This window comes from Uloborus diversus, chromosome 4 (assembly GCF_026930045.1).
Source record: "Uloborus diversus isolate 005 chromosome 4, Udiv.v.3.1, whole genome shotgun sequence".
Taxonomy (NCBI): domain Eukaryota; kingdom Metazoa; phylum Arthropoda; class Arachnida; order Araneae; family Uloboridae; genus Uloborus; species Uloborus diversus.
Window position 1 is genome coordinate 123,402,391 of NC_072734.1, and position 19,128 is coordinate 123,421,518.

General features: G+C 32.3%; 1 long non-coding RNA gene across 1 annotated transcript; it reads right to left on the reverse strand.

Annotated features, from left to right (window-relative positions):
* Window positions 1-1,661: 1,661 nt before the first annotated feature.
* Window positions 1,662-12,353, reverse strand: LOC129221216 (uncharacterized). Its single transcript, XR_008580486.1, has 3 exons — window positions 12,200-12,353; window positions 3,978-4,031; window positions 1,662-1,746 (listed from the first exon to the last, which is right to left on the reverse strand). It is a non-coding gene; the product is annotated as an uncharacterized LOC129221216 (long non-coding RNA).
* Between the last annotated feature and the right edge of the window lie 6,775 nt (window positions 12,354-19,128).

The window sequence follows — 19,128 nt, forward strand, 5'->3', positions numbered from 1 at the left end:
AGGTTTTAAAACTTTTTCAAGGTTTTCAAGCACTTGAAAATGAGCTTTTTTTTTTCAAGCACTTTTCAAGGTTTTTCAAGGGCGTACGAACCCTGAAGGAGGGAGCTCTAAAAAGTAGGAAAAATAGGAACTCTTTGGGGTTTGTACTACTAATCTTAGACATTCATAAAAAAACAAACCACCTAAGATACTTACTGAATTCTGATCAACGGTTTCAAATGGCAAGCCCCAAAACCTGTAAAAAATAAACAAAATACTTCAATAAAATAAACCATACATAAAACCTAATTAAATATGCTGTTACATTTTAAAACCTTACTTTTTTAATAATATTTCTTAACTTTTTGGACAAAAGCTCTAAGCTGCCATGCTTAGTGAAAATAACTTTAAGACTAACTGGGGTAAAAGTGAAGAATAAAAAGAAATAAGGACACAATTAAGATAAAAGTTTAGGACAATGCAATAACATAGATAAAATGCTATCCCGCAGTGGAAAGGTAAAGAGCAGCATTTGCAATTTTCTCTTCTTTTCTGCCTTTTTGTCATCTATTGTGCTTTTTATAACTGTATCATACAAACTTGCTTGAAAATAAATCATGAAAAAAAAATTATTCCAAGATTTCCCTATTGTTATCATGAACTCCATGACACATTTTTTTCAAATGCCTCAGAAACCCATTTCTGCAGATACTGCCCTTTACCTCCGCAAGACAATATACTAGACAAAATTCTACTGTATTACTGAGAAGGATTTGGTTGTTTGAAAGTAAATTATAAACTATAACAGAAAAACATAACAAAATGCCTTCTTTTTGTAAAGTGGGACACTAGAAATATTTTGTGTGCCCAACTAGATGGGCAATCTCATGGATAACTGACAGACTTTTTTGAAGCAAAACAGTGTGTATTTTGAAATATTCAAAGCAAAAATTTCATTGTACAAAAGATATTTTCTCCTTGATTACTGTATTTTTAAGCCCAATTTAATGATATAATTGAATTCTTGAAATACATTTTGGATGATTTAAAAAAAAAATGAAAGCATGGTAACTGACTGACACGCTACTTTTTAAAATGTCAGTCAAAAATTGTTGAATTAGAAGCAAAAGGATATTCCATAAATCACAAAAATGCTGCTTGTTTTAAGCGGTTTTGCTCATTAAAAGCGAGTCATACTCCCATAGGCTTAACATAGCACCAACCAAACATTTTCAATTTTCTCGATAAATCCGGGCTCTCGTTAAAACAGGGCTTGTTACAAGCATGTTCAATTGCATTTGGCCGAATCGAATATTCAGTTTGACGAATATGTAGTATACTGAAAACTAACTGAATATTTGGTAGATCTTTAGCACTAACAATTATTATTATCCAAACTATGGGTGTTATAGTCTATCTATAATGCTTGAACTATCGCTAAGACAGAAAATAAAAATTATTTCTATTCAACTAACCATTAAGTTTGAAAAGTCTAACTTTATGAAACAGAATTGTATAAAGGGTCCATTTTAGAATCAGAACTTTGTGAAAGTTTTGTTAGGGCTGTTTTGATCAAAAAACACTCTTCGGAACTTATTTTTGATCAAAAAATCCCGTTCAGAAGGCATTTTTGATTTAAAAAAACCCTACAGAAGGTTAAAAATAGAATTTTTTCATGACTTACTTATCATAAAACAGCTGAAATGTTTCTTGGTTCCAAATTTCTGGAAAACTTGGGCATTCCAGTAAATTTTCCTCAGCCATTGTCTAAAAAATCAAAGGAAAATTATACACATTTGTTTTTGAAACACCAGTAAAGTCTACAGATACATAAAATCCCTGAACTTACCTTTGGTTATAATGTTAAAAAACCACAATAGAATTTTTTTTTAATTTAATTTAATCAACTAAAATATTATGATAAAAATTGATACTTGAAAGAGAAAGGGGGTCTTTATTGGAAACAGAAGTAATTGGCATAAATAAATTTATAAATATTACAAAGCAAAATTCTTGCATGCTTTAATAAATTTTATTTTAAAAACAGGTTGAAAATTTCATTGTATGATATGAACTACTATTCACTTAAGTAAATAACAATCACATATAAAGCCAACATGAAAGTCTTGTGCAGATTTCGATAAAAGGTAAAACTGTCTACAAACTCAAACAATTTATCAAAACTGTTCTGCATCAAAATACTTTGCCTCTCAAGTAATATATTTGTGCCAACAGCAAAAATATGAAGTTACATGTAAGTAGAGTGTCTTTAATCAACAACAGCACAGTTTTTTCTTTTTTCTTTCTTTCTCCCCTTCAATTATACTTATATCTTTTTGAGTTATTAACTGGAGAAACCATAAAATTGGAAGCAACAAGTGCTGTTTTGTGAAGAAATTTGTTTTAAAAATATCAAAACGGTTTGCAAATTTCAATTTACTGCAAAAATGGCATTTGCATTTTCTTCTATATTAACTAGGTCTGGTGATGTCACTATGTAATATAATATCAAATTTGAAGCAAATAACTTTATACAGTTTAAAAAACTAATTCCTACTTGAAAGTTGAAACATTCTACAACTTAGTGAGTAAAAAAAAAAAATTGCTCTGCAAAAGATAATTTGACAATATTTCGTCCAAAAATTTTTTGAAATAAGGCTTTTAAAAGGAAAAAAAAAACTTTTCAAACATTTAAGCACCTCAATACTACAGGATTGCATAGCATCCAACATCTTTAAAATTCACTTTGAATCTTTGTATAGAGCTTAGCTACAGAGCATGCTGATGAAATACAAACAAATCATTCCATTATAATGGATAGGATTCCATCTACTCGAATGAACTGTATTAAGTAGCTCCATTTTCCTACAATTTTTTTTTTTATCACACTGACAATCTTCATTTTAATTTATGCATTAAGTTCTTTCATTCTGTGCTGCAGTAAAGGGAAAAATAGGTTTTCAATAACTTCATAATAATGGCTTTAATTGCCAGTAAATTATATGGGAAGCCCTTCTTCTCTCAATGTAAAATCTGAATATAAGTACATTATAAAACAAACAGCACAGCTACAGAACAATCGCAAATAAATTTTTAATGATATAAAATGGATCAGAAAAGGTTAAAACATTCTCTTTTCCGAACAGTAAATTGCCACTGATTTGGGAAGAGCACTCCAAATAACTTTGCATTTTTCTAATATGTATATCTATCAATCACAAATTTACATAACAAGTATCTTGCAGATTGGTTACCATCAGCTAAGAAGTGTTACAGAACAATCAAACACATAATGCTGATGGTCCCCTTCCGCTGCATAGGTTTAGCTCCTCAATTCCAATTACATAACATAGTGCAAAGTATTTTCTTAGCTATGGTAATTCAACTCTAGTACTTTAACTGAGTTGAAATTATCTTTCAAAAATAGAGTTTTGACTTTATAGCAAAACATTTTTAAAAATGTTGTTTTCATGCATTTATACCTGTGTTTAAAATAAAATTTACATACAAGAATTATAAAGCTTTGAAAAAATACAGGTATTTAATTGAAGGATATTGTAATGTATCCTCTTCAAAAAATAATCTACAAGACCCCTTTTGGAGATAGACAAGATGAATAGTCAAATTAAATGCTACTGTACACATTGGGCCTTATTCCAGGAAAAATTGGTAGCTTTTCACTTCAGATTGACGTCATTACTACACCCTCAAACTGTCGCTGACTGCGGAGTTTCTATGTGAAGACAGTTTGAGGGAGGAATTATGATGTCAACCCGAAGCAGGATTATTTTGTGCGTGTGCTAGAATAAGCCTCAACGTGCGTTTGAAGACTTCTTGCAAATGGTTCCTGGAAAAAAAATGGGTGCAGAATCTTTGGATTAATGTTTTATTTTTCAACAAAAATGTGATGTGCTGAAAAAATTAAAACATCTGGAGTGATAAATCCCTAAGATACAAACAAAATCCTTACCAGCTATAAGATATTATTTGATAATTACCTAGCATTTCGTCCTCCTCTCCAAATTGAAAAACTCGTGCCTGCCACCTGCTGTCTAAACAGTGAACATTCATTAATTCTAGGCAAAAGAAATCCTGAAGGAAAACACCAATAATTTTGAAGAAGACAATTGCATAAACCATCTGAACATCACACTGAGGCAGTACAAAAATAAAGTAAGCAGCCCTAATGATTCTACATAACTAAAACTTAAAAGTAATATTTACAATAATTTTCAAAAGTTTGAACATGCAAAGTAGACAGCTTGAAAAGTTAGAACAATTAAAAAATTTAAACAGTAAACTCCTTTTAAATATAACAAAACTTCTTTTAAAATAATTATTTTTAAATTAATAAAATAGCTCCAAACACTATTTCAATCTTTGAGTATCTTTAATTTCTCATATGTACAAGTTTGTTATGATAAAATAGCATATTTTTGATTTACATATACATATTTTTGAGCAAGTATCACTGATATTCACAAAGCTATGATCATTTCTTTCAAAACAACTAATTTTAATTGAAGGACAATTCTTGAACAAATGTCCCGTGCGTAATGCTAATCTTTTTATTTTATTTGAGTAATTATTAATTAAATATGGGATTAACTGTTATGCTTTGAAAGTATACTAAAGTAAGTATGTATTATTCCCCAACAGCATTATTTTTTGAAGTCTTTAGTTAGTGCGAAAAAATTAAAAACTTAGCTTTACGCACGGGACATTTTTTCAAGAATCTCCCTGAAGGTTTTTGGCTCATAACACTCATAGTTTTTCATCAAAGCTTACCAAATTTTCAGAAAACTTAACAGCATACAAGAGATGCACAATACTAAGATTTGAAATAATGATGATGAAAATTTGATGAAATATGACACTTAAAGCAATTAATTTTTTACTGGACATGCGCGAAAGATAGCAATTCATAACTCTCACAATCTAAAACCCAACTAGATTCTTCAACTTATAATTTTAAAAATTCAGAAAGTTATCAGCAATCAAAATGAGCCGAATTTCAACAATTCTTGGATAAGCAATGAGTCGTGAGGAGTCGTTCACAAGTTAGCAACATTTGCTTGCAATCGTTCAGTGTGATTCATGATAAAACAGATTATTTGCAAACAACCCTTCATGGCTCGTTACCTATCCAAGAATTGTTGAAATGCGGCTCATTAGATCGCTGATAACTTTCAGAATTTTTAAGATACTGAACTGGAATTTTATCATGAGTTGAGGAATCTTGTTGAGTTTTAGATTATGAAAATTATAAATTGCTATATTTGATGCATGCACAGTAAAAAATTATTTGCTTTAAATATCCATATTTTATCAAATTTTCAATATTTTAACTTCAAATTTTAGTATTACACTTCTCTTGCATGCTGTCAAGTTTTCTGAAAGTTTGGTAAGCTTTGATGAAAAAGTTTGTGTGTTATGAGCCAAAAACCTTTAAATAAAATTCGTAGTTTTGAAAAGAATGATCATACCTTTGTGAATATCAGTGATATTTGCTCAAAAATATGTAAAATTATTTACATAGTAAGCTAACTAATTTCTGAAATTTACAGCTAATTCTCAGCTCTTTAAATGATGATCAAAAACCATTTTTGTATTCTTCAATTTGTTACTGATTCCCCTAAATGCAAGAGTTATGTAACTTAAATTGGAAAACGACAGCTGGAGCATACCTTTTATGTGACAAAAGTTTAAGTAATTGGTCTTTTATTTCTTGAGAAATCCTTAAAAATGTGAATTTTTGAAAGTGTCTGAATATTTTTGGTCATATAGTGTATGTGTTTTGCTGTAACTGAATGCAAAGCCTACTGAACAAAAGTACATAATTATTTTGAGTAAAAATATGATTTATTTATTCTACTGATTGTCACATTGCGTAATAATAAAAAGCAATATCCGCGGACTATTATACCCCACTGCAAATTATCTCTGACTTTAGCATAATGAAGTGTACTTTCATTCAAATTGATTAAAAAATAAAAGAAATTTAGCGCAAAAACTTGTAAAACCAGGAAAAACATGACAAATACCACAGAACAGTGGAGAGTTTCACTACTTTTTGAGTCACAATCCAAAATCCGGAAAGGTTGCGCCCATGAGCATTCCGGATTTGGGGAGTCATACTGTACGAAACTGACGCATACATACAGACTCGAGAGAAAACTCATTCTAATTAATTCGGGGGAGTCCAACAAGTTCCCTTTTGGCTGTCTATGGGCTCACAGAAACATATGCATTTGATCACAGGACAGAAAAATACTCCAAATTAATTAGGGGGAAAGAAAAACAAGGCCCAAATTTGTGTGTAAAATTTTTGCAATTACACTGCCTGCTTTACATTATAAAATGAAGTAAAACGAGTCAAACTTTGATTTAGTAATGATAAAATAAAAATTTACACTGCAATCAAAGTGGGGAATTTTTTGCAAATAGAATGTTTTTTTATTTCACACAAGAAAATAGATAGAAGGAAGATAAATCTCGAAAACCAAGGCTATACGAAAAGAAAGCTTGCGATTGAGGGTATTGTACTTTAAAAAATCATAATATACTTAGTTTTGAAATAAAAATAAACTAAATATTTCTTAAGGTATGCGAATTTAAATTAAACTCTACCATACACCAGTTGCTATGCTTAGTATCATAAAAAAATTATTTAAAAAAAATAGAGAAATATTGACAAATGTTATTAGCTAAAGTAAAGTTAAAAGAAATTTTCAACTTAAAATACTTCTAAACAATAAAACTAAATTAGAAATGCTGCTTACATTTTGTACTGCTTCACTCTCTCACACCTTTAACAAATGCAGAGAAACCTCGCTACTCCTTCAAAAATCGAGCCAATACCTTTTTTCTTTGTCTATTACAATTTGAATGGGTCATTGCTCAATCGACAATTTTTTTAAATTGTTACCATCAGATCAAAACCAATCTTGATGAAGTTTTGTACAATGTTTCTAGTACATATGAAACTAAGTCATGATAATGTTATAGGCCAGCAAATATTACAACTGGAAATGTTAAGGTCCATCCTTATTTTAAGCTCAAATTTTACAATCAAAATATTGCAGAGCAGATTTACTTTACTGCTAAAAGATATAAAAAATTATTTCTTAAAATAAAAAGTGAAAAATTAACAGACTACTTTTGGCTGTGGTTCTAGAAGGTGTATCTGAAATGCTTCAATAAACTTAGAAGGTTGATAATACAGTCTAGAACGACCCCCTATTACTGCGACTCTTCTGTTATAATGACCGATGCATTAAGTCCCGTTGCCTATGCAACAGACAATGCTATTTTAAAGTTCATTACACGGTCTAAAAATTTAACTGTTCATTCCAATATAACGTCCAAAATTAAGTTTTCTTTTGTTATCCTGAGGACTAACTATTTCAAACTAATATTGAAACATTTTATGCTTTTAAATTCAAAATATTTACATTGAAACAATTAAAGGTTTGTAAACGATGAAAGAGAAAGAAATGATGAAAACTGTGAACAAATTGTAGCTTTGTATTTTGTGGAGAAAGTCAAAAAAGTGGAAAGCTTCTATAATATCTATGTAAGAGGAGAAGACATATACATGGAAAAATCTCAAACAAAAAAAATAAAAATACGATATTTAATTTAAAAAATAACTGACTTCTCTTGGTTATTTTGAATGTATCTTGTCGTTAAACATATTATTTTAAAGTTATGTGTAATTTATGGATAAAATTTCAGTATAAAGTTTAAAACAAGAGAAAGAAACTAGCAAAAAAACTGTTTTAATGTAACTACTTTATTATTTTGCCAGTTTCTTGTTTCCCTTTTAAGACGAAGCATTACTTTAAAAAACTATTCCTGCATTTAAAAAAAAAATGATGAAATAACATGAACTTTGTTATAACGACCTCTCGTTATAGCTACCTATTCTGTTTGAACAATAGGGGTCCTTGTAAAGAGTGAATGTACTTTTGAAGACAAACATAAAATGCAATGGAACATGGGGTTTCAAATGTAATGCAGAGGCACTACACCCACACAAAGTCAGAAACTGACGGATGCAAAACATCAAAAATTTATTACACAAAGTTGATTTCGAAAAATGATTTTATATTACAAGAAAAGTTTAAAGCAGTTGTTTAAAGTAGAGGCCTGTACTGCCGTGCTAAGTGCAAATGTCGTATCTGCAGCCGAGTTCAAATTGAGAAATTTCCATTTAAAGTTTAGCACCTCCATGCACTTAATTCAGATGCAACTTCTCCAGATTTTTTTTTTTTTTTAATATTGCCGATTAACGCAATTCAATTTTGATAAAAGCGCAGACACGACTTTTGTGCTTTTGGTATTGACGATGCAGCACAACGATCAACAAAAGCTTGTCATTGCGACAGATGTTTTACAGGTGCCAGGTGCAGAGTTCAACAACTGTTTTCAATCTTTTTCAAAACCTAAAATGTTCCAGAAAATCTTCCTTGTTTATTAAATTTGTGACCTGTTTTGTATCAGTCAGTTTTTGGCTTTGTGTGCGTGCTTCAGCATTTCGTTTTTGTGAGCATTTTCAATTGTAAATTTTGTTTCTCTTGAAGAGCACTATCATCCCTTTAAGTTTGTTGAAGCATTTTCAAATATACCCAGTACATGCAATGAAGACGTGTTGTACAAAATAACAGTAAATACACTGAAAAGCTCTTAATCCTTAACGTGTGATAATATAACATGCACCATTTCTACCTTTAAATTTTGATGATCATAACTTAAACTACACAGCTACATTTAAAACTTATAAAATGTCAATGTTTCACATAATTTTACTTCGAAAATTGTTAATTAGATATTGTCATGTTTTTATTGCATAAAATATTCTTCCTCAATATTGAGTTTTGTATTGTACAACAGGACTACAATAGCGAGGTTTGACTGCACATATATAAATATAAATTTAAAATGATTGACCTTTATCATTTAAAATATAAAGAATTTTGAAGAAATTCTTTTTTATAACTCCCACCTGAAATGGTTCAATTATTTAAAAGCATAGCCTTACAGTAAATCATTACTAAGTCCTCTTCATATCGGGATTGAGCTATTCCTTCCCCGATGCTGCCGAGCTTATTACTCCCAGCTACTCTTGAAAAGCTTTCATCCTTGAAGCAATCCTTAAGAGTACACCATTACACCAGAAGAAAATGGCTGTTTTTAAGTGTTATCAGCAATCGACAGTTTTTCTCAAAGTAATATTTGAAAAATTCAAATTTATTTCAAATCATACAAACCATGCGGTCATAATGTACACCAGAACAGACTAGCTTAAAAAATAAAAAGAGAAATAAGTTAAATTTTTCAAAAATCTTCAATTAAAGCTATATATCTTACTGATGCACTGTTTTCTATGTTAGGTTTTTACCTGAAAGGCAACTACATTATACATAATAAGTAGAATTAAAGAAAGTGACAAAAAGTAATCTTTATCTTTGTGCAAAAGCAATTTCTGAGAAAAGTGTGTTGACTATAGCAGCAGTGCCACCATGATGCAGATTGCAACACTGAAATTTTTAGGGAAGGGGGTGAGGGATACTTTTTTTGGGGGGGGAGGGGGCTTTTGCTCTTGGATGGTCTTTGCGATATTTAGGGGGCATGGGCACTCCTGAATACAGGGTTACTACAAATGATTAATTTATTTCTGAAACACTATACTTCCAAAAGTAGAAACAACGGCGAGGAGAAAAAGAAAACAACCACAAATTCATCAAGATTTGGAACTGTCTAAACCAGGTGGTGATATGAGGCATTATTCTTAAAATGGCAACAAAACATGAAAAGCGTGACATTGACAAAACATGAAAATGTTTTTGTGCTACAAAATTCGTGATGTTCATATGTTCTTGCTGTGCTTTGGGGGCACATTAATGATCTTGCCAATGTATCCTCCCCTACAGGCGGCTGATGAACATAAAAGTCAGGATACAATAGATGACAAAGTGCACAAAAGGAAAATATCAGAAGAAGTACTTAGATTTTATGTGACTCACTGTCAAAAAATACAATTTTCACAAGTACATGAAATCGGCAAACTTTTTTTTATTTTATAAAAAGGTTTTTCTAAATTATTTTTCAGAAATTCTCATTTCATATAATGGGTTTTGAAACAATGTCACCCAAAGATAGACAAAATTTCTATGCCTCCAGTTCTTCTGTTCTCAAAGGAAAAAACTCTGAAATGTGGATGTTTATTTGCATTGTATGCAGTTTTCAATTTTGACGGTGAATGGGTAAATCATTTAAAATAAAATTATATTTTCTACGTAACATTTTATTAAAAACTCGATTTATTTTCATCCGAATCGTTATCGGATTCAATGGCGGACATTGTGGTACCTGCGGACATAGGGTCAGGCCCGATGAGAGACCATGTCAGCCTAGTCGGAAACTAGGGGCACAGCGACACCAACACAAAAAAAAGAAAAATAGAAAGGAGAAAAAGGGAGGGGGGAATAACAAACAAACGAAAAAAAACTCTTGAAAAAACGGGTGGGGGGGGGGAGTGGGGGGCCTGCGGTGAAGAAACTGACTACGGGCCCGCCGTGGCTCTCTGCAGCCCTGCATAGAGTTGGGGATCCCTGACCTAGATTCACTTTGGCAACAGTAGTTTTGTTTTATTAAATGGAAGAGCTTTAGTATAACCTACGGATTGGTGACGAACATGTGATGGCAAGCCGAACAAACACGTTAACATTTAGCGGCAAACTTTGTAAGCTGTGAAGACAAAATAAAATACAAGACAACTGGCGAGAATTACAGAAAAATTTGCAAAAAAAAAACACATTGCCAACCCAAGGATTACACTAACTGTTACCAATAAGTTGCAAATAAAATGGTTATACATTTATGTTGAACCATATTTCATGTTAAACTACATTTTAAGTTAAGTGAACCAGTCATTCTGTTTGTGGACCAATAAATCCTTCACCTTATAGGTCCACAGGACCAGTTTTTCTGTTTTTTTTTCCAGGCAAGGATTTCTTACGCTGACTTTGCAGGGTAATATCTTGCATTGGATATTATAATTAATTGGATTTCCTTAAATTCAATAAAAGTGACACAGTTGTATTTTTCATTTTGATCCTTAAGAAACTTACCAGGATATCATTTTTAGCTCTAAGAAAATTCCATGTGAGTTTTGATTGAAAAAAATAAGACAGCATTAATTTTTTGTTAGTGAAAGGTTAGTTGTTTTTGCTATCAGTAAGGTTCAATTTACCACAGTGGCAAATGCACTTTGTATTTTCTCCTACATGAGTATACATAGTCTTTGCACAATTAATGAATTAATGTTTTTATTTTTTAACAAATTGCTAAATATGAAGAAATAATCACATTGTTATATTTATAGAATGATATTTTGAAATGTAAAAATTTGCAGCATTTAATTAAGAGTAAAAGAATTTTTTTACTGTGTTGCAAAGAGGAGAGACAGTAAATCAATCATAGTGTACAAAATCAAAGATTTGTAACATAAGATGTTGCCATGAGCATTACATGCACATTGCTTCAACTTTTAAGTTTTTAAAAAAATCTACTCTACCGATCAATTAAAAAAACACTATTTTCTTATAGAAAGAAAGAAAAAATGCAATGTTAATGATAACATAGTATAAACCAAGAAATATTTTTAAACGTTTATTTCATGACAGAGTATAAAAGATTTTTTGACGAATAATATAAGCATTTTATTGAGGATGCAAACATTTTTAAAGAGCTCGGTAGCTATGACTCATACTTTTTGACGTTACGGTTCATCAACAAATAGTTCACGTAATGTACCTAAGAACAAAAAACTTTTTACTAGAATAAAAAAACAGAACATAATCATTAACTTAGCATTTTATCAAAAAGAACATCTAAACACGGAGACATTAAAACAATGTTTTCTCAGAACACAAAATGCAAAGAAAGCACACTTGATTAGCGCAGTTCAAAATTAAACACATTGAGTCAACAGCCTTCAGTAAAATGATTAATTATAAAATAATAAAATTAAGTGTAAATGATGACAGGTAAAAAATCAATCATGGCATTTAAAATAATTATTAAATACTGGAAGTTAAATCTGAGATCTTTCTGATCGTATAACAAACATTAATCATGACAGTAAGATGCAATTTTTAACAAATCTCAGATATTGGTTACGTGAATTAACAACAAAGAGCAAATAGACACGTACTTCGGATTAAAAAAGGATTGTAGACAGGAGGAAATGATGGAATATTATAATTCTTTATAATATTCCAAATTTGATGGGAGCAGCAACTTTTACAACTCTTTAAAGAATTCATTCATACAATTCTGAACAAGTTCAAACATGTTTCGCCGTAGCAGACCCCGGTTACAGGTGTTTGAACTTGCCGGTTGCAGTTGCGTAATCTTTAGTTTCCTTTTCATGTGGTCCATGGAGTTACTAGCAAATGATAAGTTTGAACCGAATGTTTGACTGAAATAGAGTGTCGGTCATTCAGCGACAATTTTTATTTTCAAGCAATTGAATACTTTACCGTGTAGCCTAAGTGACCAAAAATCCCTATCGTTTCTTGTAGAAAGAGTCCTATAGAACCACAAGTCCTCAAAAATTAAAATTACTGTTTTCTGTGTGTGGAAAAAATTTCTTAGAAGATCAAAGTTGAAAGGGAGAAAAACAGAATCGGATTTGTGAGAGCATAGGGGTCATATTGCTCAATCTTGCCCAAGCCACTTTGGGATGACTTTCAACAATAACAAAATTGTCTAAGTTTTAAAACAAAAAAATCAAATATTAATTTGCCAAAAAAAAAAAAACATGATTGAAAACTTAGGACACCTTTTTTTGCTTCTCTCGAGTTTTCTTTTTCAAGTGCTTTAGCTCTGAGTCCAAAGTTGGCTGAATATGAATGCGTATTTAGAGTGTATCCGTTCGTTGAATGGAGTGATTAAATTCTAGAATTGTTTTGACATCAAGTGCAAAAATAAAGAGTTCCTTAATTTTACTGGAAAATACATTAATACATATTAGCGCTTCCCAAGTGGTAAAACTTAAACCACGCCTCCTACTAGTACTACTACGTTTTATACGACTGGGGCTTGATTTCTTGCGTGCACGATAGATGACGCCACTATATTTTTTTCTTTACCCTCATTTAAAACTTCTGTTCTGAAGTTTTATGCCATTAGCCATGGGCCATGGCTGTAGAAACTTTTCCATGTGGTTAGGAGCCAGGGTTGCCAGACGTAGTATTTTTTCACGCCAAATTAGGGGCGTAGTATTTTTTGTAGTATTTCGTTAAAAAATGGGTTTATATGTGATTTTTTTTATTTCGAAAAAAAAAGAGAGACAAAACAAATTACAAAGTTCAAAATCTGATTTTTTTTAAATTAAACGATGAGAATATATATATATTTTTAAACCACCACCTTAGGCATACATATTAGAGCCTGCAAAAGTATTGTTATTTTTAGTTATATTTCTTTTCCAGCAGATGGCGCCAAATGTAGTATTTTGTAGTATGTTTTCAGAGGAGCAGGGACGTAACTAGAGGGGGGCAGACGGGGCTCGCGCCCCGGGCGCCAGATTTCAGGGGCGCAAAACTGACGAAGTAAATGCATAAATATATTTTTACACAAGGAAAAAGTGAAAAAAAGAAACAACTTAGTAGAAATTAAAAATTGAAAAAAAAAAAAAAAAAACAGGACAGGCACAGGCTGACAGAATGAAAAAGATAGACGAAAAGCAAGTAGGCGCAGTAAATGGCATAAATGTATTTTCTTAGAATGACCAGTTCTTGTTACATCTCATCTATAAATCACCCAAAAGCAGCGGAAATGCTTAAATCTGTTTCATCCACAATAAAACCATAATAAAACTGTCAACGTGATATCCATCTACTACATAAGAACGAGAGTTAGTCTACCCTACTGGTTTCAGGTAAAATCGTTTTGCAGCGTTCCCTCGGACTTAGCCCCTTTTTAGAAATTGGAGCGAGTTTCCACCCCCACAATCTTGATCCTATAGAATAATTCTCTAAAGAGTTTCTCTGTGGTACGAGCCCTCATACTACATATTTCTCTGATAGCTTTGCCTATTTCATTTTATTATTCCACGGTATGTTTTGCTCATCTTGTGTAGTTTCAGTTCAATTAAAAAATATGGCGAAAAAGAAATCTGGTCAGGGCCTGATTACTGAATAGGCCAAGTAGGTCGTGGCCTAGGGCCCCCAAATGGCTGAAATTACTTTAGTCTATGGCTAAAATTGTTTCATCTAACGGCTAAATTTATATAAAGTTTGAATGCAGGGGGCCCCAAAAAAGTATTTGGCATATAGGGCTTAGGACCCATCGATATCCCTACTAGCAAAATTTCTTGCATCAACCTTGACAGATCTTGATATTATACTGACGGCGTCAATATTGACGTGTTTCATACTGCATAAGGCTTGCATAAAGATTAAAAAGCAATATTACTATAACAACACGTATGCAACATTGCATTCATCTTAAAATATCAATATTGATATTACCTTAAAATAACAACATTGCATACATGTTGATGCCGTCAAGATGATATTGATTTCATGCTGTCGCCGTCAAGGTAATTAGTACACAATAGAGCAGGTGGACCTTCGTTGATACTTGCGCATGCGCACAGTTCTTTCTACCCAGCGTCCCTCGCATTGCTGGCACATTGATTCAGTCGGTTCAGAGGAGTTGCACGTGGCTTTGCATTTTTTAGGCTTCGTTAAGTTGGTTGCTTAGTTATTAGTGTGGAATAGTATTGTTTTAGGAATAACTTATGAATAACTGATATTTGCATTTGTTTATTAATATAGTACTAAACAAGTCATATCGCAGACGATGTGCGATCAATGTTAGAAATGGCCGAAAATAACAAAGGACATGAAGTCCAGAATTTCGTATTATCACTTCAATCTCACAAGTAAGATTAATTTTATTCAATGGTTGTTTATGTTATTCTTTGAGATAAATTCATATGTTTTGTCCATGGGATATTTTCAATGCTGACATCCATTTGAAAATGTACTTTATTGTATTTATTTATTATTTTGCTACCTTTACTCTTAAATGTGCTATAAAAACTTACGCAATTATTTCTAAATAGGCATTTTATGTCTTTATAATACAATTAGAAGCAAGAATTTAAAAAATAAGTCAAGTATTACGCAAAACGAAGAAACTTTCATTTTTTTAAATTAAATTGCGAGTACTATTAATATCTTTATATGAATTTCCGATCAGATGTCAGCTTTAAGAAACTATTCTCAGACTAGAAAACTATCTTGAAGAATAACAGAAATAATTAAAGAATGAAATTTAATTCTCGAGTTTGAAGTGAAAATAATACAAATAAATAAATGGATAAAACACCTTGCAAACGTGCTGATTTCATACTGTCATGTCAATGTATCCTGATATTTTCCTGTCATACCAATACGTATGCAATATTACAAAAGCAAGATCATCTTGCCTAGACCTTGATTTCATGCTGTCATGACAACATCTTGATATTATCCTGTCATATCAATACGTATGCAAGATTACAAAAGCAAGATCATCTTGCCTAGACCTTGATTTCATGCTGTCATGACAACATCTTGATATTATCCTGTCATATCAATACATATGCAATGTTACAAAAGCAGCCTACCTTGATATTTTCCTGATATTATGCTGCATACACCTTGTCAGTCAATATTGTGGCAGCCTGCTGACAGCATAAAGGGAGTAACATAACAACATTGAGGCAGTATTAATGCAAGATGATTTTTCTTGCATGTCAACCTTTATGCAATACTGAGGCAAGATATTTTGCTTACTGGGATCTTAATCGGGCCCTGCATCTAGTGCTGAATTTAGGAGGACAGCTAAAGCGAGCATTGAAAAGGAGATCATCAGTCCTTATCTTAGTTATCAGCTTGGTTAAATGTTTAAGACGTTTGGTAAGACATTGTTTATCTAATTTAAAAACTTCGCACTATAATTACTGAGATTCAATGCAAAATTCTGAAGGCTGACAATATTTTTTTTAGAAAACATTCCTTTTCCAGAGAAAAATTGAGCTAAATTGAGATATGTTCTGCTTAGTATGAACATAGTTTTGCCACCCATAATATTTAAAATTTCAGCCAGTTTTCACAGCTCTCAAACTTGAATTTAATTTCGGTACTTTTGATTTATATTTAACACTAGCTGTGCCCGACGCGCGTTGCTACGCCAACAAAAAAAATACATCATTATACTGATTTTCATGACAATCAGTTGAACGGGGCAGAAGTTGCTACTCTGCAGTGCCACCTTGTGGCGAGTGGCTTCAATGAGTATATTATGCACCTTCTCCGTTGAAAAATACATATATATAGCGATTTTCATAATAATCGGTCCAGGTATCAAGTGAAGCCGTGACTATACTCAAATTTTGTACTCACGCAGTTTGCAAGATCAATCAATCGCTAAAAATATCAAATAGAAAAAGTTTTAAATCCCCCCGTTGCATGAAAAGCAATAAAACAATAAAGAAAGAATTTATTTGTTCAAACTCAAGAAAAATGGCAACAGCTAACCTCTTATCAATTCGGAACTCCAGCGCTCGAATCACCACCACACTAGTGACTCTAGTGTGGTGGTGCTCGAATACGCTACCTTGCGGTGATTTACATAACTGTCGAAAAAACTAAAACATGGCGTTCCACGTATGTCTGTTGACGTAAACATTAGGCAGTTTGTTATGAGTATTTATTAACGCATTCGATGTGTCTCGGATTGCTTTCAGCAACAGAAAGTGTTTTGTTCCTTAATGGTATTCTCGAGCTCCTCAAAATAATGTTAGTTTTCATTATTTCCCTCTAAAAAGTGAGTTGACTGTCGTAAATGGAATGTCATAATGTCCTAAACACAAGAAAATTCTGGATTAACAAACTTCACATCTGCAAGTCTATTCGAAGCATTTTTTTTTTTTTTTCGAAAAGGATAACGTTATGTCAGTTAATTTTTTTATTGTTTTGTGTGAATTTGAAAGAATATGTTTTTTTTTTTTTTTTTGAGCAATCACGATTGCTTATTGTTCTCACTTGACAGTCCTTGATGTTCCGGTTCCTTTTTCAGCTTGGACCAGGCCTGCAGCACCACCGTCCACCGGCGGCGGCGCGGCTGGTCCTGAGCACTGTCCCCCGAAATCCACTTTTGCTGGGCGGTGGCGTCCATGTCCCACACACACACGAACGCCTACACACACACACACACACGAACGCCTACACACACACACACACGAACGCCTACACACACACACACGAACGCCTACACACACACACGAACGCCTACACACACACACACACACGAACACCTACACGCACACGCACGTACACAACACTCACTCACTCACACACATGCATACATACACTTACGCACCCACGCACCCACACACATGCGCCTACACAAACACACACGCTCGTGATTGCGAAAAAAATAATTTGAATTCAAGATGCCAAAAGTTCAAATTAATTTTTTTTTTTTTTTTTAATTTTAAATCTTAAGCTCAAAACAAGAATAGTATGCAAAATATTTTCTTGAATATATTATCGTAGAACAGAATGAAAAATGTTTAACGCTGAGAATTTTCATCGCCAAAATAGTGGTATTTTAGTTTAGGGTTATAGTTTTAGCATTGTACGTGCGGAGAACAATTGGCGAGATTTTGCATGTCAGTTGTAAACCATTTTTATTTTTTATCCTGTGTGGATTAAAATGATAGAAAGATAACAGAATTCGATGACTTTAAAGAAGTGATGGAAGATCAATTAAAAAGAAAACTACCGCTACGTATCCGTGCGAATTTTATTGATGATGCATGACAGAATTAAATCATAATTCAGAAATTAGAAACATACGAAACCGAATGTAAAACAATTAGCGCTATAGCCGAACAAAACAAAGAACTTTCATCTTCCTCTTTTGATAACACTGATAAACAAAGGTTTATTTACATGAAACATTTATAGTGTTCATATGGCTGCAATAAAAATGTAGTTTCATCAAAAATTGTTAAATTTCGAATTCAACATCGTTTAAATGGCTGCTTCAGAACAACTTACTGTGTGTTCTGCATTAATTTTTTACTTTCGTAATACCTTTTGATTTCTAATCTCTCTCTACATGGGTCAGAATAACCAAAAGACTTTGAAAAATCTTTTCAAATGAATAAAGAACAAAAAAATCATGCATGCGAACAAAAATTTCTCTCATTTCTTAAGTTTAGAAGCAATTTATACGTTACAGCGTGCGTTTGTTTTAGTTTTTTCATACGCCATTAGACGGTGACTGCAGCGCCCCCTATAGTTCGTTGGAGTTGCGAATGAGATCTTTCACGGGAATTAATTTCTGCAGCCGATAATTTTATTCGTATTTATCCAATGGATTGTGACTTAAATTGGAATAAAAAAGGAACTATCAATCGGATTTTTTTCGAACTGGTCTTTAAACATTCCCAGTACCAAAAATAACAAACGGTGAAAGTTTCAGTCAAATCTGCCGGGCAGTTTTTGAGTTCATGGATGACATACAGACAAACATTCATTTTTATATATATATAGATTAAAACATTAAATGGAAGTAACTTGGAAAAAAAGGGTGCTGAAAACATGTAATAATAATATTTTAAATATGCGTTGTTTTTTTTACTGAAAAAAAAATAGAAAAAAATTGCAGGCACAGATACGTGTTTCCGTGTTGCAAGGAACTCTTTTTTTCAAAAGCTGATTCCTTTATACTGAGAAATGACCCTGCTCTTGTAGCTTGTAGCCCCCAAAATATGTTTTTTTAACAAGTTTTGCGGTATGCTGAAGACAAAATGTTTTCCCATTACTATAAAATGCAGGAATTCTGGTGCAGTAATTTTTGGTGCCTCTCCCCCACTCCGCTCCCATTTTTTTTTTCTTTTCTTTTACTCTTTTATCAGTTCTACGGAAACATGAAGCTCATGCAATTTTAGGTACAACACGCATTTGTTTTTGTGGAGAAACGAAAGTTACTCGTACATTACAAGATAAGTATTGAAAATTAATTTTGAATGCATTTTATGTAAATTTTACTCTTGATTCATATGTAACTGCATCG